Source organism: Hemiscyllium ocellatum, chromosome 18, assembly GCF_020745735.1.
Source record: "Hemiscyllium ocellatum isolate sHemOce1 chromosome 18, sHemOce1.pat.X.cur, whole genome shotgun sequence".
NCBI classification, from domain to species: domain Eukaryota; kingdom Metazoa; phylum Chordata; class Chondrichthyes; order Orectolobiformes; family Hemiscylliidae; genus Hemiscyllium; species Hemiscyllium ocellatum.
In genome coordinates, this window is record NC_083418.1 from 79,412,974 (window position 1) to 79,435,775 (window position 22,802).

The following is a 22,802-nucleotide window of genomic DNA, read 5'->3' on the forward strand; positions in this document are numbered from 1 at the left end:
GTTCACTGTACAAGTCTCTGGAGTGTGACTTGAACCTGTAGCCTTCTGACTCTGATCAATGGGGCCACAGCTGTCACCATATGTTAAAAAAAAGCTCCAAATGCATTAGCAGCTAATTGGTCAATACTTACCGCGTAAAATATAGAAACAGTCATTGTTTCTGATCATAAGGTTCTAAATTGGCAGCCAAAGAGGGACTCTGTCAGCTACAAATATTCATATTTCTCAATCTTTGAGAAAAAGCAAAAATCTGACCTTCCGAATCGATCCGAATTAGTGCTTTATTCCTGCCTCGAGTTCACGTTTACTTTGAAAAGTGCACAGAGTAATTGTTTTAACATTCCTCTGTGTCCAGGCAAACTGTCTGGTTAACTTTTATGATTATTTTTAATAATCTATTGGACCGTGAGAACCTTAAGTTATAATTTCAAGGGAGTGATGCCTGTTTCTTAGATGCTTAATGAGCAGCCATACACTCAATATTTGCATCGTGTGGTTGTACTCATTCCATTTCGAGTGACCAGGTTTGTTTCTGGTTAATAGAAAATGCTTCCAGAGCTAGTGTCTGCAGCAGGTGCTGGACTCTCTACAGGGAGGGAGGTAGATCCCTCTGTAACATTAAGGTGCTCTGAAAGCTGGACTGGGGGGCATGTCTTATGAAGTGAGGTTGAGGGAGCTAGGGCTTTTCTCGTTGGAGCGAGGAAGGATGAGAGGTGACTGGACAGAGGCGCACAAGATGATGAGAGGCATAGATAGAGTGGATAGCCAGGGACTTTTTCCCAGGGTGGAAATGTCGATCATGAGGGGATGTAATTTTAAGGTGATTGAAGGAAGGTTTAGGGGAGATGTCAGAGGTAGGTTCTTCACCTAGGGAATGGTGAGCATGTGGAATGCACTGGCAGCGATAGTAGTGGAGTCAGAAACGTTAGGGACATTTAAGTAACACTTGGATAGGCCCATGGACGATAGTACAATGAAGGGTATGTAGGTTAGTCTGATCTTTGAATAGGATGAAAGATCTGCACAACATCGAGAGCCAAAGGGCCCGTACTGTTCTATGTTCTATGATCTATGTTAAACTCGAGGGGGCCTAGGCTAATTCTCTCAGGCAATGGTCTACCTGTAACTCCAGACCCACAGCAATGTTGCTGATTCCTGATTGCCCTTTGGAATGGCCAAACAATCGACTCAGTTAAATAGCAAATAGGCGCGTGGCTTGTTGGCGAGGCCTTCATACCCTGAACATATGAAGAAAAAACAAAATGTCCACCCACTGCTGGTGCTGACCCCTTGATGTCTTCTTCCTTCTCAATTGCTTCTAACCTAGGCCAACACAATTGCATCTCCCCTCCCATCACGATAGCGAAAGAAGACAAACCCATTTGAGATGGAGGTTAAAAAAATAAAAAGGGCAAGAAGATATTGGTGGGAGTAATCTATAGGCCCCTGAAGATATCGGTGGGAGTAATCTGTAGGCCCCTGAAGATATCGGTGGGAATAATCTATAGGCACCTGAAGGTATCGGTGGAAGTAATCTATAGGCCCCTGAAGATATCGGTGGGAGTAATCTATAGGCCCCTGAAGATATCGGTGGGAATAATCTATAGGCACCTGAAGGTATCGGTGGAAGTAATCTATAGGCACCTGGAGGTATCGGTGGGAGTAATCTATAGGCACCTGGAGGTATTGGTGGGAGTAATCTATAGACCCCTGAAGATATTGGTGGGAATAATCTATAGGCACCTGAAGGTATCGGTGGAAGTAATCTATAGGCCCCTGAAGATATTGGTGGGAGCAATCTATAGGTCCTTGACGATATTGGTGGGAGTAATCTATAGGCCCCTAAAGGTATTAGTGGGAGTAATCTATACACGCATGAAGATATTGGTGAGAGTAATCTATAGGCCCTTGAAGTTATTAATGGGAGTAATCAATAGGTCTCTGAAGGTATTGGTGGGAGTAATCTATAGGCCCCCTGAAGATATTGGTGGGAGTAATCTATAGGTCCTTGATGATATTGGTGGGAGTAATCTATAGACCCCTAAAGGTATTGGTGGGAGTAATCTATAAGCCCTTGAAGTTATTAATGGGAGTAATCAATAGGTCTCTGAAGGTATTGGTGGGAGTAATCTATAGGCCCCTGAAGGTATAGGTGGGAGTAATCAATAGGCCCCTGACCAATTGCTAGATAGTAGAAGAGAATAAATCAAGAGATAATAAGGCCATGCAAAAATTTTAACCATGGTTGACTTTAATCTTCACATTTGAGAAATGCACCATGTATTCTATTTGCCTGCGTAAACCTGGGCAATATTGCACCCTTTCCACAAAACAGAGTCCTGGAGGCAGCCAAACTGTCCACATGGCAATGCCCTGGCCAATCAGAACCTACCTGCTTGCTCTCAAAATTAAGATTGACAATTAACTGTTCTTGCTGCATCTTTGTGCCAATAATGATCCAACCAATGAGCATCATTTTCTCATTCTGTATAAGATCACGTATCTTATTTTCAAGTCTGTTTCATGTATCTTAGTTAAAAATCACACAACACCAGGTTATAGTCCAACAGGTTTCCAAAGTACGAGCTTTCCAAACTCTGCTCCTTTGTCAGGTGCGCTCCAAAAACCAGTGCTTCCAAAATAAACCTGTTGAACTATAACCTGGTGTCAGGTGATTTTTAACTTTGTCCACCCCAGTCCGACACCGGCTCCTCCACATTATGTAACTTAGTTCTAGTAACAGCAGGAAGTAAAGCTTCAACTTCCAGTTTCCTTTTCGTAATATTTATATTCTGTATTTCCAAGCGTTTAATTCATAGAGTGTAAGAGGGAGATAGTGTGGAATGCAGATGTTGGAGAGCCAGAGTCGATAAACTGTGGTGCTAAGGGAAAAAAAACAGCAGGTCAGGCAGCATCTGAGGAGCAAGAGAAAAGGGAATATGCCCAAAACATTGACTCTCCTGCTCCTCGGATGTTGCCTGACCGGCTGTGTTTTTTCTAGCACCACACTTTATTGAAACTTCATAGATTGTAATCCAAACAGGTTCATAAAACAATCTGTAATTAATCCAACCAGTGATCAGGATATTTTGGATCCGCTAATGAGTAATGAGACGAGTTTAGAACATAGAACATAGAACAATACAGAGCAGATAAGGCCCTTCGGCCATCGATGTTGCGCCGGCCTGTGAACTATTCTCAGCCTGTCCCCCTACACTATCCCAAAATCATCCAAGTGGTTATCTAAGGATTGTTTAAATCTCCCTAATGTGGCTGAGTTGATGAACACTCCTCCTTCGGGAATGAACTTCGAATGAAAATTTCCTCAGAAAACAGTGATCATAATATTATACAATTTAGCACTGGGTTTGAGAGTGAGATACCTGGGTCAGAAAGAATTGTGCTAAATTTACATAAATGCAATTAAAAAGTACTGAGAGTATAGTTGGCTGATGTGGAATGAGCAAATAGTTTAGCAGAAAAGGTGGTTGAGAAACAATAGTGGGCATTTAAAAAAAAAGCTGCAAATGTGTTGCTGGTCAAAGCACAGCAGGCCAGGTAGCATCTCAGGAATAGAGAATTCGACGTTTCGAGCATAAGCCCTTCATCGTTCCTGATGAAGGGCTTATGCTCGAAACGTCGAATTCTCTATTCCTGAGATGCTACCTGGCCTGCTGTGCTTTGACCAGCAACACATTTGCAGCTGTCATCTCCAGCATCTGCAGACCTCATTTTTTATTTAAAAAAAATAATTAATGATGCAGAACAAAGATATATCCTGGTGAGGGCGCAACCATGGGGATAAACCAACCCTGGTTAACAAAGTCGGGATTTGGAGGAGCTGGTATTGGACTGGGGTGGGCAAAGTTAAAAATCAGACAACATCAAGTTATAGACAAACACCTGATGAAGGAGCAGTGCTCTGAAAGCTAGTGCTTCCAAATAAAGCTGTAAAAACCTGGTGTTGTGTGATCTTTAGCATGGTTAACAAAGAAAGCTATGGATAGGATCAAATTGGAAGAAGAATCACATGATCTGGCAAAAATTAGTGATAAACCAAGGAATTTTGAAAGCTTTAAAAGGATGACCAAAAAAAATAAAAAGGAAGAAAATATACTTTGAGGTAAACTACCAAATAATATAAATATTAGTGAAAACATCCATAAGGATATAAAAAGGGAGAGAGAAACCAAAATGATTACAGGCCCCTCAGAGAATGAGGTGAAAGTGAGGCCTGCAGATGCTGGAGAATCGGAGTCGAAAAGGGTGGTTCTAGAACAGCACAGCAGGTCAGGGAGCATCGAGGGGCAGGTCAGGGAGCATCGAGGGGCAGGTCAGGGAGCATCGAGGGGCAGGTCAGGGAACATCCGAGGGGCAGGTCAGGGAGCATCGAGGGGCAGGTCAGGGAACATCGAGGGGCAGGTCAGGGAGCATCGAGGGGCAGGTCAGGCAGCATCGAGGGGCAGGTCAGGGAGCATCGAGGGGCAGGTCAGGGAGCATCCGAGGGGCAGGTCAGGCAGCATCCGAGGGGCAGGTCAGGGAGCATCGAGGGGCAGGTCAGGGAGCATCCGAGGGGCAGGTCAGGGAGCATCCGAGGGGCAGGTCAGGGAGCATCGAGGGGCAGGTCAGGGAGCATCCGAGGGGCAGGTCAGGGAACATCGAGGGGCAGGTCAGGGAGCATCGAGGGGCAGGTCAGGGAGCATCGAGGGGCAGGTCAGGCAGCATCAAGGAGCAGGTCAGGCAGCATCGAGGGGCAGGTCAGGGAGCATCCGAGGGGCAGGTCAGGGAGCATCCGAGGGGCAGGTCAGGGAACATCGAGGGGCAGGTCAGGGAGCATCGAGGGGCAGGTCAGGGAGCATCCGAGGGGCAGGTCAGGGAGCATCCGAGGGGCAGGTCAGGGAGCATCCGAGGGGCAGGTCAGGCAGCATTCGAGGAGCAGGTCAGGCAGCATCCGAGGGGCAGGTCAGGGAACATCGAGGGGCAGGTCAGGGAGCATCGAGGGGCAGATCAGGCAACATCCGAGGGGCAGGTCAGGCAGCATCCGAGGGACAGGTCAGGGAGCATCGAGGGGCAGATCAGGGAGCATCCGAGGGGCAGGAGAGTCGATATTCTGGGCATAAGCTCTTCCTCAGGAATAAGACTTTTCATAGAGTCCCTTGGAAATGTTTTATTCTGAGTTCATTCACTAAACCTACCTCTTTACACACTACCATATCCAAAATATCCTGATCCCTGGTTGGATCCATTACAGATTGTTGGATTACACTTGGTGCAGAGTCCAATTCCTGATGAAGGGCTGATGCCCAAAACGTCGATTCTTCTGTTTCTCAGATGTCCTCGGAGAACGAGGTTGAGGAAATCATCATGGAGAACAAGGAAAGGACAGTGCAATTGAATCAATTCTTTACATCAATCTTCACTGTCAAAGATACTAAAACATTTCTCGAATCCTAAAAAATCAAGGGTTAGGAGAAAGTAAATACAGCAACTATCACCAGATAAAAAGGTACTAAGGAAATCAGTGGGGTTAAAGATTGGTAAGATCCCTGGGCCTGATGGATGCATCCTGGGATATTACAGGAATTCACTGCAGAGAGAGTGGACCCATTGTCACAATCCTCCAGGAATCTTTAGATTTTGGAAAAAGTTGCAGAGGATTGGAAAAATGCCAATGTCATGCCTTTATTTAAAAAAAAGAGACCAAGCATAGGTAACTATAGGCCAGTTACTTAATGTGTATTATAAAGGATGTAATCGAACAGCATTTAGATACATATAATTTGATCAAGCATAGTCAACATGGCTTCAGGAATGGGAAATCGTGCCAGACAAGTTCATTAAAATTCTGGAGGGGTCACAGTAAAGTCTCCACTCCAACTGACCATTGGGCTGCTCTCTCATAGAGAGAGAGAGAGAGAGAGAGAGATGATTGGTGGGGATTAACCCGAGGGTCACCTTGGTTCAGGTGAGGGGAGAAGTTGAGAAGGAGAGCCCTTCATGGTAACCTCAGCTGGTGCAGGAACTATTAGCATCAACTTGCATCACAAATTAACTGTTGCCATTTAAAACAGGTGTAAATGAACTCCTGAGACGTAATGGGGTGAGTAAACAGGTGCAAATGTGTTGCTGGTCAAAGCACAGCAGGCCAGGCAGCATCTCAGGAATAGAGAATTCGACGTTTCGAGCATAAGCCCTTCATCAGGAATAAGAAACAGGTGAGAGATATGTTCATTTAGGGTTAACTGGGTTAGAATTGAATGTATAGATAGTAATTGGAAGGGGTGTGAAGTTTACAGAGTTTGGTTAATTAAAATAAAACTGGCACTAAAAGCGTGGATATAAACTCTGTTTACATACAGTTAGATTCTGGTGTATATCATTTGGAGCAGACAAGAATTGAGTCAAGTTGTAATGTTTCTAGGTCCGATAACCCACCCCTGCTCAGAGTCGATGAGCTGGAGTCTGAGCTTCGAATGCTGCAATACATCAGGGAGGGGGACAGTTACCTGGACGCTATGTTTCAGGAGGCAGTCACACCCCTCAGATTAACCACCTTGAATTGGGCCAGTGGTCAGGGATGGGAAGGTGCAACTATCAGCGATCCAGGAGGTAGTGCTGAAGGAGTCTTGACCTTTGAGCTTGTCGAACAGGTTGGAGGTTCTTGCTCCCTGTGTGGATGAGGGTGGGGGCTATAGAGAGGTAAGCAAATTGACCAAATCACTGTGATACAGGGAGCCATTCAAGAGGGGGGGAGAAAAGAGAAATGCAGTTACAATTAGGGATAATATAGTCTCTGTGGCCAGGATCGAGAGTCCCAAAGGCTGAGTTGCCTGGTACTCAGGTTCAGGATCTCTCATCCATGCTGCAGAGGGACTGGGAGGGAGAGGGGAAAGGTCCAGTTGTTATGATCCATGGTGGTTCCAATGATATAGGTAGAAAGAGGGTAGAGATTCTGCTGAGGGAATATGCAGCTAGGGGCTACATTAAAATGCAGAACCAAAAAGAGAATAATCTCCAGATTACTGGCAGAGATTAATTTCCACGAGTTAACTGGCACAGGGTCAACAAGGTTAAAGAGGTAAGTGCCTGGATCAAAGATTGATGTGGGAGAATTGTGTTTGAATTCATGGGACATTGGCCCCAGGGCTGGTGAGGTGGGGGGAGCTGTTCTGATGGGATGGGCTCTGCCTGACTCGTGCTGGGACCAGAGGCCGGGTGAATCACAACCTAGAGCTGTAGGTAGGGCCTGAAACTAAATGGGGGGGGGGAGGGGAGGGGGTTGCGTTCAGTTGCATGGAAAACGAGGGGAAAGTTAAAGAATGGGGAGATCTTAGCAGAAATAGTTAAAGTTTGCAGAACAATAGGATAGAAAGTGCAGGAAAGGTCAGGGATCTAACTTCAGGTGCAGTAGATAAGGAGACAACAATGAGAATGGGTCAGTAGATGTAGGACTGAGGGTGTTACACTTAAATGCACACAGGACATGAAACAGGGTAACTGAGCTTGTAGCACAGATTGAAATTGGCAGGTATGAAGTTGTGGGAATCACAGAGACATGGCTGCAAGGTGATAGGGCTAGGAATTAAATATCCAATATCCAAGGAATATCACAAGGACAGGCAGATGGGCAGAAGGGGTGGAGATGACTTGTTAATAAGAAATGAAATTAGATTGGTTCCAAGAAGTGATGCATAGATGGAAGACTGTGTGGGTAGAGTTGAGGAATAACAAAGGAATATAAACCCTGGTGGGAGTTATGTACAGGCCTCCCAGCAGGGGTCAGGATGTGGGGAAGAAAATAAATTGAGATATAGAAATGGTTTGTAAGAAAGAGGACAGTGATAGTGACCAATAGAATTCACCTTCTAGTCTGAGGGGGACAAGCTGGGATCAGATGTAACAGTATGACCATTGAGTAAAGGGAACTACAAAGACATGATAGAGGAGCTGGCCAGGGTTGATTGGAAGAGGAGTCTGCCAGGGAACATGGTGGAGCAGCAATGGCTGGAGTTTCTGGGATAATTCGGAAGGCACAGCAGAAATTCATCCCGAGGAAGAAGAAACATCCAAAGGGGAGGATGAGGCAACCATGGCTGCCCAGGTGACATCAGGGACAGATAAATGCAAAAGAAAAGGTATACAATGCGGTAAAGATTAGTGGGAAGCCAGGGGATTGGGAAGCCTTTAAAACTGGCAGAGGATAGGTAAAAGAGCCATAAAAAGGAGATGAAATATAAGAGTAAGCTACCTAGTCATGGAAAAGAAGATTGTAGAAATGTTATTAGATAATCTAAAAGGTAAGAGTGAGGCATGGGTGGATATTGGATGTGACTGGTAACTGAAGCTGGAGAAGTAGTAATGGGGAACAAAGAAATGGCAGAGGAACTGATTAGGGGCTTTTCATCAGTTTTCCCAGTGGAAGATACCAGCAGCATACCAGGAAGTATGTTAGTGAGTTTGCAGATGACTCCAAAATTGTTGGTGCAATGGACAGTGAAGAAGGTTACCTCAGAATACAACCGGACCTTGATCAGATGGGCTGAGGAATGGCAGATAGAGTTTAATTTAGATAATTATGAGTTGTTTCATTTTGGTAAAGAAAACCAAGGCAGAACTTATGCAGTAAACAGTTGAGCCTTGGGGAATGTTGCCAAATACAGGTTCATAGTTCCTTGAAAGTGTTACAAGTAGACAGGGTAGTGAAGAGGGTGTTTGGTATCACTTTTATTGGTCAGTGCATTGAGTATAGGAGTTGGGAGGTCATGTTGTGGCTGTACAGGACATTGGTTAGACCACTGTTTGGAATACTGCACTCAGTTTAAGTCTCCCTGCTACAGGAAAAATGTTGTTAAGCTTGAAAAAGTGCAGAAAAAGATTTACAAGGATGTTGCCAGGTTTGGAAGGTTTGAGCTATAGGGAAAGGCTGAACAGGCTGTGGTTGTTTACCCTGGCTTCAGAGGCTGAGGGATGACCTTATAGAGGTTTATAAAATCATGAGGGGCATGGATAGGATAAATAGACAAAGTCTTTTCACCAGGGTAGGGGAGAACAGAACTAGATGGCGGAGCTTTAGGGTGAGAGGGGAAAGATTTAAAAATGACTAAAGGGGCACTTTTTCACTCAGAGGGTGGTACGTGTATGGAATGAGCTGCCAGAGGAAATGGTGGAGGCTGGTACAATTACAACATTTAAAAGGCATTTGGATGGGTATATGAATAGGAAGGGTTTGGAGGGATATAGGCCAAGTCCTGGCTAATGGGTTTGGATTAGTTTCGGCACTGGTAAGTTGGACGGAAGGGTCTATTTCCATGCTGTACATCCCAATGACTCCAGGGCTCTATGTGCAAGGGATGCTGGTCAGTGGTGTGATTTCCGGTGTGGGATAAATCATGGATGGAGTTGGAGGTGACAGAAGCCACAGTGGCAGGGCAGTTTGAGAATCAGGCAGGTTTGTGAATACGGTTTCACTGGGTCTTGTGACAGGAATCCTTCCTGAAAACACATTGTCACCTGAACTTGGCCAAAACAATGTAAGCTTCGCTGTCAGTGATCTCACTGCCTGTGCTGTGTGAGGTGGAGGCTATAGGTGGTCACCATTGGTAAAGTGAGTTCAAGGGTAATCTCCATGGTCACCTTGTTGTGATACCATCTTACAGCTGGCACTGACTGTGGAATGATGCTGAATTGGGTGAATCAACGTGTGCCAAGCAGCTGAAAAATGAAATTGACCTGCGTCATTAGCTCAGTTTCTCGCTCCATAACCTGCTGAGTATTTCCAGCATTTTGTGTTTATTTCACTTTAGTTCACCATACAACTTCTGATAAAACCAAACCTTTACTTCATATCTTCCAAATCCTGACCACTGCATTAGAATTCTGATTGTTTTGTTTTAGTTGTGAGAGTGTCTTTGAGTTCAACCTGTCTTAACTTTCCCTGTTCTCCTTTAACACAGCAATTTGTCAAAGGTACAATTTACTTCACGTGAGCGCACAATGGGAAATGACCCAGTTTAATCCAGAGTGATTGTTGCTGAGGAGACCTCTCCCTCTGCTGTCATGGTGATGTGTATGGGCCAGCTTGCCTTCTGACCAACCCTCAGTCAAATTGGATTAAGGCAGCAGTGAAAGGTGATTATCCAGGAGGCTGAGCAAGGGCTGCAGTTTGAAAATGTCTCCAGTTGTGCTTTCTGTATCCAGGGTGCTACACACACTCACCACACACTCACACACGCACACACACACACACACACACACACACACCCACCCCTCACACACACACACACACTCACATGCTCACACACACTCTCACCCCACACACATTCACACACACACGCTTGGACACACACACACTCACACCTCCCCCCCACACACACACATTTACCACACACACTCACACCCCCACCCCACACACACACACACACACACTCTCACACACACACTTACCCCCCCCCCACACACACACACACATTCAGACACAATTTACCTCCCCACCGACTCCCCCACCACCCCCCCCCCCACCCCCCCCACACACACACGTGCGCACACACACACACACACAGAGTCAGATTTTCCACATTCTAAACTTGTTTCTAAGTTCAGTCATGGTATGACAGGTAAAAATTAGATAGATAGAAATTTGTTGTTGCTTGTTATTTGTGAAAATATGGTAAAACGTGCGTAATTCACCACAAAAACAGCACTGTTTAATTACATAAATTATGTATTATATTTAAAAATAAATGAGACAAAGTTAAGCCATGCCGAGGATTGGGACCCGTTGAAACCACTGAGGATCAGGGCCTGCTGAAACTGATGAGGATTGGGGCCTTCTGAAACCGTCAAGGATTGGGGCCTATTGGGACCACTGAGGATTGGGGCCTGTTGAAACCGCTGAGGAACGGGGCTCATTGAAACCTCCGAGAACCCAGGGACAGTCCAACCAAAACTGCTGCACCTCAGTTGCAGAAATTAGAAAGGATGAATTTGATACAAAAACTGAAATTAAGAAAGAGTAATACGAAGAAGAAGTAATAAAAAAAGGATATGGCAAGACCGCGGAAACGGATTGGATGGGCCAGGAGACTGAACATGATCTAACCTGCTGTCTCTACCATCTTGCTATCCATCTCTGCCATCTTGCTGTTGGTTTCTGCCATCTTGCTATCCTCTGTGAGCTAGGGTTATCACATTGCATACCACACCCCTTTCAAAAAATAGCAGATGGGGTGGATTAACTTCCCAGGGTAGACTCTTATTCTTAACATGTCCCTTGGCATGCAAACCACTTCTTAAAGAAAGAATGTGCCAAAGATTCAATCATTTCTCAGTGTTTTCTTAAACTGTAGCAAAAGCTTCCATGCGGCTTATTGTGTGAGCTGCTCCAAAGTATCAGGCCTTGTCACCATATTCCGAAGTGGGCAAGCAGTCAGTGTTCTGAGCTTTGAAAACAGGTCGCTGATTATTTCAGTGTGAAGACAGACATTATTAAAAGGGAGGCATGTGTTCAATGTTTCTCATCTTGTGCTCATCAGGACTGGGATAAGGCTGGTCTGTAGGCCCAACATCTCAGTGCGTTGGGAGGGGATGGAATCAAAGAAGTCATCCCTGTGAGAGTGGACAGTGAACAGCAAGCAGATCATACCACGCCAGCCTGTGCTTAACAAACAAACCGGCCCAGGAACTGAATCTCTCCACGTGCAGGTCAAAGGAGTTGGGAGGTCGTGTTGCGGCTGTACAGGACATTGGTTAGGCCACTGTTGGAATATTGCATGCAATTCTGGTCTCCTTCCTATTGGAAAGATGTTGTGAAACTTCAGCAAAGATTTACAAGGATGTTGCCAGGGTTGGAGGGTCTGAGCTACAGGGAGAGGCTGAACAGGCTGGGGCTGTTTTCCCTGGAGCATTGGAGGCTGAGGGGTGACCTTATAGAGGTTTACAAAATTATGAAGGGCATGGATAGGATAAATAGACAAAGTCTTTTACCTGGAGTTGGGGAGTCCAGAACTAGAGGGCATAGGTTTAAGGTGAGAGGGGAAAGATATAAAAGAGACTTAAGGGGCAACTTTTCCATGCAGAGGGTGGTACGTGTATGGAATGAGCTGCCAGAGGAAGTGGTGGAGGCTGGTACAATTGCAGCATTTAAGAGGCATTTGGATGGGTATATGAATAGGAAGGGTTTGGAGGGATATGGGCCGGGTGGTGGCAGGTGGAACTAGATTGGGTTGGGATATCTGGTCGGCATGGATAGGTTGGACCGAAGGGTCTGTTTCCATGCTGTACATCTCTATGACTCTATGACTCTATGTCCTGAAGGAATACACACTTCACTTACAAAACACAGCTTCCTCAGATTTTCAAGGGATTATCTGATATCATGGTATCCTGCACGATCCATCATTCACCAATTCAATGTATCTTTCTGGGTGTCTTCGATTTATGAAGGGTGTACTTATGAACAAAATACCACATTATAACCACTTCTAAAGATCCAACATGTGGACGTTTGCTCATGCCAACAAACAGCTGTTTGTCCTGTATTGTTTTTATTACTGAGGGGATTCTAGTCTCCTGGTTATATTTTTTCCTTTTTTTTTAGTTGAGTTTATATTCCCACACCCGTGTTTGTGTGTGTGTGTAGGTGTGAGATACAGTGAAAACATCAGGTATAAGTAACTTTATTAATATTCCGCCACCTGCAGAAGCACCCATGTGACCAAGGAACTGTTGTGGTTCTGTTCGCCGAGCTGGAAGTTTTTGTTGCAAACGTTTCGTCCCCTGGCTAGGCGACATCATCAGTGCTCTGGAGCCTCCTGAGAAGCCTTCGCAGGAGGCTCCACAGCACTGATGATGTCACCTAGCCAGGGGACGAAACGTTTGCAACAAAAACTTCCAGCTCGGCGAACAGAACCACAACAACGAGCACCCGAGCTACAATTCTTCGCACAAACCTTGACCAAGGAACTAGTGACAAGCAAAGCCTGGAGTGGGCAATGGAGGGGAGGGCAGGGATTAAATCAGACAGACTTGGAGGGAGAAATAAATCACTCGGTAGTCCCTGCAGTGCCCACCTCCCCCTGAAGGCATCGAGACTATTGGTGGACACTGCTCGCTCCTTTTCCAGCGACACCCGGGCCCGAAAATAACCGCGGAGGATGGGTATGCAGTTGGCCATAACGACTCCCTCTACGGCCTGCTGCCTGGACCTGTTGATGGCCAGCTTGGCCAGGCTCAGGAGCAGGCCCACCTGGAGATCCTTTGAACAAATCGATTTATCAAAGTACTCAGAATGGAACCCATTTGTGACACGGGGACTGCCTGCTAAAAATCCGCTCAAGGTGAGGTGAGATCTATTCTATGAGATATATTCAGAATATAAAGCCTTTGACATCATAGGAAGGTAAATTTTGTAAATGAAATGCATCCATGGGTGAGCTATCATGAGAGAATCATGGATGGTTTCTAATGAAGGTTTCCTAGATGTTGTAAAATGGAATTGTTCATTGTTTAAAAGTGGTGTATTGATGGCTTTTTCTGTTTAATATGCTGTCGACGGATATTACTTCCCTCACAAAGTATCTTCTTCAGATTTGCTTAGAGAATCTGTGCATCACTGGCTTGGCCAACATTCATCGTCCTGAATTGCTTTTGAACTGACTGGTTTGATGGACTTTGTCAGAGGGGAGTCTGTAGCTCTAAGGTCACGTGTAGACCAGATGAGAAATTTCTTTCCCTAAAGGTGAGTAGAGAACCAGATGGGTATTAAAGCAACAACGGGCAATGGTTACATGGTCAGCATTTAATTCCAGAATTATATTGAATTAAAACTTCAGTACTTGCCACAGTGGGATTTGAACCCTCCATCCCCAGGACGCTAGTGTGCAGGGCTCAGGGTTTTTAACCCAGTGATGGCACCTCTACACCACCACCCCCACAAAGTACAGTACTCTGTCTCTACAATCAGAAAAATGGTTTTTAGCAGCTGGTTTGTTTGTAGTGTCTTTCTCCTGAGCGGTTTATTGCCATAGAAACCTAGATTGCTAATATTCTAACGATTTGTGATATTTCTGTACATCTGGAGGGGTTTGCTGACTCTCGGGGCCTGAGCAATGAATCCACTCACAGTGTATTGTCAGAAACTCTTGCAACTGTTGTTGCTAATGGATGATCACTCACACAGTGACAATGTCGGTCTTTGAAGTATTTTTATGGTTAAGGTGCCACTCAGTGCCATGTCATCTTGGACTGAGGCTTGTTCTGGCATTTTACTGGCATCATAGTTCAACTTCTCTTTTTGAGCCAAAGGAAGTGATTACATTTAGATAGCACTTTTTAGCATCCTCACTTTACAGCTAATGAACTGATTTCATCACTGTTGTCATGGCTCAGCCATTGTTTACACAGCAAGATCCCACAAAGAGCGATTGGATCATTTCCTGCAGTGATGGGTCAGCCCCAAGGTACCATCCTGTTGCCTTCTTCCTACAATGATGCAGCGGACAAAGCTGATATTTTTCTAGTTGACTGCATTGTATGATTATAATAATTAGGTGTTAACTTTCTTTCCAGCAGTGTCTGAGAGATAAATAACCAATCTTGGAGAAGTCCCTTGGTCCCTAACAAAGTTTGAGTTTCCATGGACAGGAACAACAAAGTGGTCTTTCAGAATTAGAATGAGGGGACTAAATTTACAGCAAGAGTTGAGTTTGGTTTAAATCCAGTTCAAATGGGAGCACAACAATATATCTGTTGGCCCATTTTACAGTGAGATATTATAATCAAGCTAGGCTAAAGAATTATAATGTTTTAGATTAGATTAGATTACTTATAGTGTGGAAACAGGCCCTTTGGCCCAAAAGGTCACACCGACCCTCCGAAGCGCAACCCACCCATACCCCTACATTTACCCCTTACATTTGCCTCATTTGACTCCCTGACTCGGAAATTTAACACCGCTCCTCCAGTGTCGCTGGGTCAGAATCCTGGAATTCCCTCCCTAAAGATATTGTGGATCTACTGACAGCACGTGGACTGCAGTGATTCAAGAAGGCAGCTCATCCCCACCTTCTCAAGTCGAAAAGTGGGATGCTGGAAAAGCACAGCAGGTCAGGCAGCATCCAAGGAGCAGGAGAGTTGACATTTCGGACATAAGCCCTTCATCAGAAATGATGAACAGCTAAAGACCGAAATGCTGACTGTCCTGCTCCTCCGCTGCTCCCTGATCTGCTGTGCTTTTCCAGCACTACACTTTTCCGACTCTGATTGCCAGCATCTGCAGTCCTCACTTACTACCACCTTCTCAAGGGCAACTAGGGATGGGCAATAAATGTTGGCCCAGCCACTGATACTAACACCCACAAGTGACTGAAAACATAATAATCAACGTTGTTTGTAAGCTGCATGGCCACAACTACCTTTAAGTAAAAAATGAGGTCTGCAGATGCTGGAGATCACAGCTGCAAATGTGTTGCTGGTCAAAGCACAGCAGACCAGGCAGCATCTCAGGAATAGAGAATTCGACGTTTCGAGCATAAGCCCTTCCTTTATTTCAGTAATGAGATTCATTTGGAGAGATTTGGACATTTTTCTTTGGAGAAAAGGGGGCAAAGATGATATCTGACTGGAATATTCAAAATCATGAGAGGCAGAGTAGATAGTGAGAAAATGCCCCTGTTTGTAAAAGGTTCAGGAATGAGCAAAAGAAGCAAATGGGTGAAAAACAAGTTTCCCACAGCGAGTAGTTTGGGTTTGAAGTGCACTGCCTGTGGTGGGGTGGATGCAGGTTCAATCAGATGGTCATTTCTGGGGAAAAGGCAGGAGGATGGCACTCAGTCAGGACCCTCATTCAGACACGATGGGCTGAATTACCTCCTTCTGCAATGTAACAATCTGTGATTCTGTTTCCACCCAAACCATACACGTATGGCCTCACAACTGCATTGTTTAAAGGGCCCATGCATCTAAACAAAACGCCCGTGCACTCCGAAAATAAAATTGAATGGTCTGCTGCATCAGCATATTGAATACAAAAATGACAGCAGGTAACAGAGAATCCTGCCCAGCCTTGTTCACTCATATCGGATTTTCCTTTTCAATACCTGAACTTAATTACTTCCTTCTTGCAGAGAGAGTAAACACCCACTCTGTGCTTAACTTTCAGCACCTACGGAAATTAAACAGACTTCTTGTCTTCAAATTCAAGCAGATTTCCTCCTTGCTAATGTTGACTTGGGGCTCAGCGATGAGTTAAGCTCAAAGGAAGTAGCTATTGTTTCTTTTGATTCCCATGGGAAACCTGTGCCGTGTTTGAAAGCATTCAGCACATCCATGGTATTCGGACAGTGGTGTCATAAGAGACATTGTTACAGCTGGCATCAGATCAATCCTGCTGGGGAATGCCAGTCTCCTGGAATTTGGAAGTCATGTTTAACTTCAGTGGAAAGGACAGTATAACAAGTTGTCAGAGAAAGCTGTGGGGTCAGGTTGAGAAACATGCATAGAAATGGAACAAGGGACTCTTTTGAAAACACTTGCTTAGTCAGATTTCAATTACGTTTAAGTCTTTAAAGGTGACATTTATTGCACAGGTTTCGCTTGAAAAATTTGGCAAATGTTTCATGAGTCAAATTATTAAGAAAGCTCTTTGGACATGTCAGAAAATTCCGTCTGTTCAGAGGTTAAATCTTTGACTCACATTCACAGAAGTGCCGCATTGTCTGTTTTAGAGTCACATTAACCTATTTAAGGCAGTTGTGACAATTACAAATGACTGTGTTAAGCACAATGTGCTGGTATAACCCATTGTCATTCCAAGGCAGTCATTACTGTATTTATTTAGGAGCTGCGTCCAGCGACTCGCTCTGTCCCATTACACCATGATTACTTTAAAGAGGATACCTACAGAAAATGAACAAACAAATTGCTGTACAGACCAAGACTGAACAATGATGTCAAAGAAGACAGGAAGTGAACATTTATCGAAATAGACTTCAGTAACATTAATTAATATTACTGCTCTCACACAAAACATAAGGGAAGGCAGAAATTCATTTATTTTGCTCATTTTCAAATAAATCTCTGTAAACCACATACGATGGCGACAGTGAGGACTGCAGATGCTGGAGATCAGAGTCTCGGTTAGAGTGGTGCTGGAAAAGCACAGCAGGTCAGGCAGCATCCGATGTTTTGGACAAAGGGCATTTCCTGTTCCTCAGATGCTGCCTGACCTGCTGTGCTTTTCCAGCACCACTCTGATTCTATGAAACCATCACACCTCCTTGTGAAGGGAGTAATGTGCATTAAATTATTGTCGATTAGTGAGTTCCCAATCTGTGGAAAGCTTACTTTATATTCGCTCACTTTTCTTTCTCGAACTTTGATTTTATTAATGCTTTGCTTTCTTTTAATCGTGGCTTATTGAAAGAGTTGAGATTTAATAAGTGCATGATATTGTTAAATATCCTGGCAAAGCTCTTATACGTGGTTGTTCAGCTATTGCAAAAGAATTGAAGTTAGACATATTTCCAATGGGTCCAAAGTGCTTGGGTATTCTGAAATGGACAGCAAAAAACCTCAATATCGAGGTTTTACAGGTTTGTCTTAACCCTTAGCCTGAACCTAAATCCAAACCTAACCCTATCCTTAACCTTAATCCTAACACCAATCCTCACCCTAACACTATCCTTAGCACTAGCACTAACCCTAACCCTAACCCTAATACTATCCTCAATCCCAACCATATCCCTAGTTCTAATCCGAACCCTATCTCTATCACAGCACAATCTAATTAGGTTAGTTCATGTTTAGAATGATGCTTATTATTAAACTCCCTTTTTATTGAAAATGATGTCATTTTTTGCATTTGTTAGATGTACTTGAAAATAGCACTGGAACAACTGGCAGTAAAGTAGAGAAAGAGAGTTTCATTAATACCACTCTGTTGCCTTGGGTGGGCTTTTTGTCAGCTTTTTATTGGTCCCTGTGTGAAGGAGAATCTATGGAGGAAATAAACAAACTGCAAGGAAAACTGCAAACGATGACCATGTACTCCCCAGTTGTAACTCTGTACCCAGGCCTCGGGCCTGTTCCCTACAGGAAGCAGAGTCTAGATTAGAGCGGTGCTGGAAAAGCACAGGAGGTCAGGCAGTATCTGAGGCTACTAGAAGCAGTTTCATTGGAGTTAGACTTTGGCTGGCAATGTAGAACATGTCAACAGGAATTGAGACAGATATGCAAATCTATTGTTTTTTTCTCATTTAATGTAAAACTGTGCAATTGCTCTTTAGATTCGATGTAACATTCTATGACACTGTGAGACAACTTTAACTCTAGCGCTGAAAATCAAAGCATCCTGCCTTTCAGATATGGGGCTCACTCAATAAAATGGCCTTCAAATATCTCAAATAAGAATCTATTGGCATTGACAGCTTGTCAACAACACCAAACAACGCTCAGAGAATCTATCAACTTTGTCATTACATTGTTAAACCTATTGAGATTGTGAATGATTTTAACAGAGTAAATAAAGATTAACTGTACCAGATGGGTCAATAACTATGGGAAATTACATATCCTTCAAAGGAACACAGACAACATGAAAACATTCCTAGTGGCTGCCTCCCTCTCAGACTCACCTTACATGGATTCTGACTGAAGTTTTATCCCTCGTGTTTTGAATCCCCCCAGGATTACAGGGATCTCTGTGATGCTCAACGTTCCTCATGCAGCTGCTCTCACCGCACCCTGAGATCCACGTTCAGTGCCATGCGTTCCCATGCGCACACTCTCAATCTCCCTCTCCCGCAGCAGCACCCCACACTGGCTCAGCACTCCCCCAGCCACCCCAGTTCTACTTCACCCACGGGTCATTTGGTGTATTAACAAGAAATGTTTCATTTTCCTTTCAGGCAAGATACAACAACTTAGAGATACCCACAACCCCTGGAGCCTTCCTCCCGCACCCCACCCCACCTTCCCACTGACTCTACCCCCTCCCCAATCCCACCTCCTGCTGTGTATTTATTATCCCTGCTGACCTTCTGCTCGCTGACATTTTGTATTCAGCTAAGGTCTTAGTTTTACCCCCGTCCTCCCCCCACCTTAATGAATTTTGGGCACGACATGATGTTGAATTCTTCCTCCATTACCTTCCCCTCTGTGCCCACTTCTTTGGGCAAGAGTACTCTCTCCATCCCACAGACCCCTTCACCCAGCTGGATCTATCCCTCTGGCCCTTACCCACTCTCGGCCATTGAGAACTGTCAACTTGACATCGGTCACCTTCACTTCCCTACCCTGTTAACCCTTCCAACCGGTCTCCCTCTGAACTGAGTGTCCTCCGTGCTCTCAGATCCAGCCCTGACTGTGTTATTAAGCCTGTGTCAATAAAGGCTATTGCTGTCTGGTGCACTGACTTCTACATTGCCAGATCCCAGATACCTCCACCATATCTCCTTCTGGACTGTTACCCCACCCCATGGAACACCAGCCCATTGTGTAACCTCATCCCGCCTGGTGATCTGTGCCCCAACCCCTGGGCCCCAGGATTGGACACTCTGGCAGCAGGAAACATGTTTCCGCTGATGGGTGAGTGCCGAATCAGAGGACACAGCTTAAAAATATGGGGTAGACCATTTAAGACAGAGATGAGGAGAAACTTCTTCACCCAGAGAGTGGTGGCTGTGTGGAATGCTCTGTCCCAGAGGGCAGTGGAGGCCCAGTCTCTGGATTCATTTAAGAAAGAGTTGGATAGAGCTCTCAAAGATTGTGGAATCAAGGGTTATGGAGATAAGGCAGGAACAGGATACTAATTAGGAATGATCAGCCATGATCATATTGAATGGCGGCGCAGGCTCGAAGGGCTGAATGGCCTACTCCTGCACCTATTGTCTATTGTCTATTGCCCCCAAGCTGACAGACCCCAGCCCCACACAGCTCACTTCTATCTCCTTCCCAAAATCCACAAACAGTACTGCCTGGGCAGTCCCGTTGTTCCTACATGCTCCTGCACCACAGAACGCATCTCTTCCTTCCTCAACTCATTTTTTTCCTGGCTCTGACCAGTCCTTTCCCACATATATCCGGGATTTGGCTGATATTTTGTGCCAGTTGCAGAATTTCCAGTTTACAGCTCCAGCTGCTTCCTCTTTGCCATGGAGGTGCAATCCTTTTCCACGTCCGTCCCCCACCAGGATAGTCTCAGGGCTCTCCGCCTCTTCCTGAAGAAAAGGCCTGAACCACCCACAAACCCACCCCCCTCGCCCACCCATCCTCACCCTCAACAGCTTCCCTTTTAACTCCTTTCACTTTCTTCAGATCAGAGAGGTGACCATGGGGCCCAGTGATGCCTGTCTCTTTGTGGGGTATGTGGAACATTCCTCATTCCAGTCCTATTCCAGCACCCACCCACAACTCAGTCCCTAATGTATTGATGGCATCATCAGTGCTGCTTCCCACTCTTGTCTGGAATTTAAAAAGTTTCTCAATTTCGCCTCCAATTTCCATCCCGCTCTCTCCTTGACCTGGTCAATTTCTGACTCCTTCCTTTCCTTCCTCGATATCTCTGTTTCCATTTCGGGGGATAGACTGTCCACTAATGTCCCTATATACCTATTAACGCCCACAGTCACCTCCCCACATCGCACTTCCTGTAAAGACTCTATCCCATTCTCCTAGCTCCCCCATCTCCATCGTGTGTGTTTTGATGATGAACACTCCGACAAGACAGCCTCCAAAATGTCCGTCTTCTTCCTCAACTGAGGAATCCGTGGTTGACAGGGTCCTCAGCCAAGTCTGTGATCGCACTTCAGCCCTCACCTCCTTTCTTCCCTCCTACAACAGCGATAGGGTCCTCCTTGTCCTTAGTTGAAAATGTGTTGCTGGTTAAAGCACAGCAGGTTGGGCAGCATCCAAATGATCTCCAGCATCTGCAGACCTCATTTTTTATCCTCCTTGCCCTTACCCACCATCCCACCAGTATCCATATCCAGAGCGACATTAGCCAACAATTCCACTATTTCCAGTGGGATGCCACTATCAGACACATTCCCTAGCTTTTCAACCGTCTGCAGGGACCATTCCCTTCTTGGTCCATTCTTCCTTCATTCCCAGCAACTTCCATCCCCCACCCCCACAGCCCCACAGACCCACAGACCCACCTCCCCAATCCCCTCAGCCCCACCCTCACCCCCCTCAGCCCCACCTCCCCACCCCCCACTCCCATGCAGCCTCACCTCCCCCACCCCCCACAGCCCCATCTCCCCACAGTCCCACCCACCCACGCCCCCACAGCCCCACCCTCCCACAGCCCCACCTCCCCACAGCCCCACAGTCCCACAGCCCCACCCCCACAGCCCCACTTTCCCACCTCCCCACAGCCCCACCCCCAACCCTCTACAGCCCCACAGCCCCATCCCCCACAGCCCCACAGTCCCAGAGCCCCACCTCCCCACCTCCCTGTGGGGGTGGGGGATGGAAGTTGCTGGGAATGAAGGAAGAATGGGCCAAGAAGGGAAAGGTCCCTGCAGACGGTTGAAAAGCGAGGGAATGTGTCTGATAGTGGCATCCCACTGGAAATAGTGGAATTGTTGGCTAATGTCGCTCTGGATATGGATACTGGTGGGATGGTGGGTAAGGGCAAGGAGGACCCTATCACTGTTGCAGGAGGGAAAGAGAGGAGGTGAGGGCTGAAGTGCGATCACAGACCTGGCTGAGGACCTTGTCAACCACGGATTCCTCAGTTGAGGAAGAAGACGGACATTTTGGAGGCTCTCTTGTCGGAGTGTTCATCATCAAAACACACACGATGGAGGTGGGGGAGCTAGAAGAATGGAATAGAGTCTTTACAGGAAGTGCGATGTGAGGAGGTGACTGTGGGAGTTGATAGGTATATAGGGATGTTAGTGGCCAGTCTATCCCCCAAAACGGAAACAGAGATATCGAGGAAGGAAAGGGAAGAGAAATCAAAACCAACTGAAATTCTGAGGAAGGGTCACTGGACCTGAAATGTTAATGTTGATTTCTCTTCACAGATGCTGTCAGACTTGCTGAGCTTTTCTAGCAACTTCTGTTTTTGTTTCTGACCCCAAATGTTAACTCTGATTTCTCTCTAGAGTTGCTGCCAGACCTACTGAGTTCTTCCCAGTGATTTCCATTTTTGGTTCTGATTTCCAGCAACTGTAGTGTTTGGCTTTTACCAAAAAAGTATTTTTTGGCAATGAATGATGCTGTGACACTCAAAGAGAAATGTGATAAATATTTGAAGAGATAAAAACTACAGTTGTAATAAAATCATTATTAAAAACATCATTTGTACTGTTTGAACTGGCAGCATGTTAGCACTGTAGTATTTAAACCACAGGATGTTCCAGTGCTGGAACCATTTATCCTGCCTTGTAATAAAGAGAGGATTCACTGGGAAGATTTTGATAAATCACCCAGATTAGTTCAATGGTTGGTGAACAACAGTTCAAGGGTCATTCAGTTTGTCACTGAGAGAGTGAGAGAAGGTGACGCCTTGGGAGGAATTTTCCCATTTGTGGTCAGTATTTTTATTGACAAAGTCATTATTCTTAAATTGCTATTTAAAGCTGGACAGGAAAATCGTAACCGTTTTTCTCAATGTTAAAATTCTAACTCTTCTGTCCATATTCTCCCACCTTTCTTGTCCACTGCTCACACCACCCCAGAGAGAGACATGTTCCACCCCATGTTGCTAAATGACTTGTTATTGGTCAGACCAGATCTCCTCAGGATATTTTAAGAAGGTAGCCTAGACCCTAACTTTTTCTTTGAAGGTAAATGTAAGT

The 22,802-nt window shown here is 45.3% G+C and overlaps 1 pseudogene; it reads left to right on the forward strand.

Moving 5' to 3' along the window:
- LOC132824324 (dynein heavy chain-like) overlaps positions 1–13,258 on the forward strand; it is a 33,049-nt pseudogene extending 19,791 nt beyond the window's left edge.
- The last annotated feature ends 9,544 nt before the right edge of the window (positions 13,259–22,802 follow it).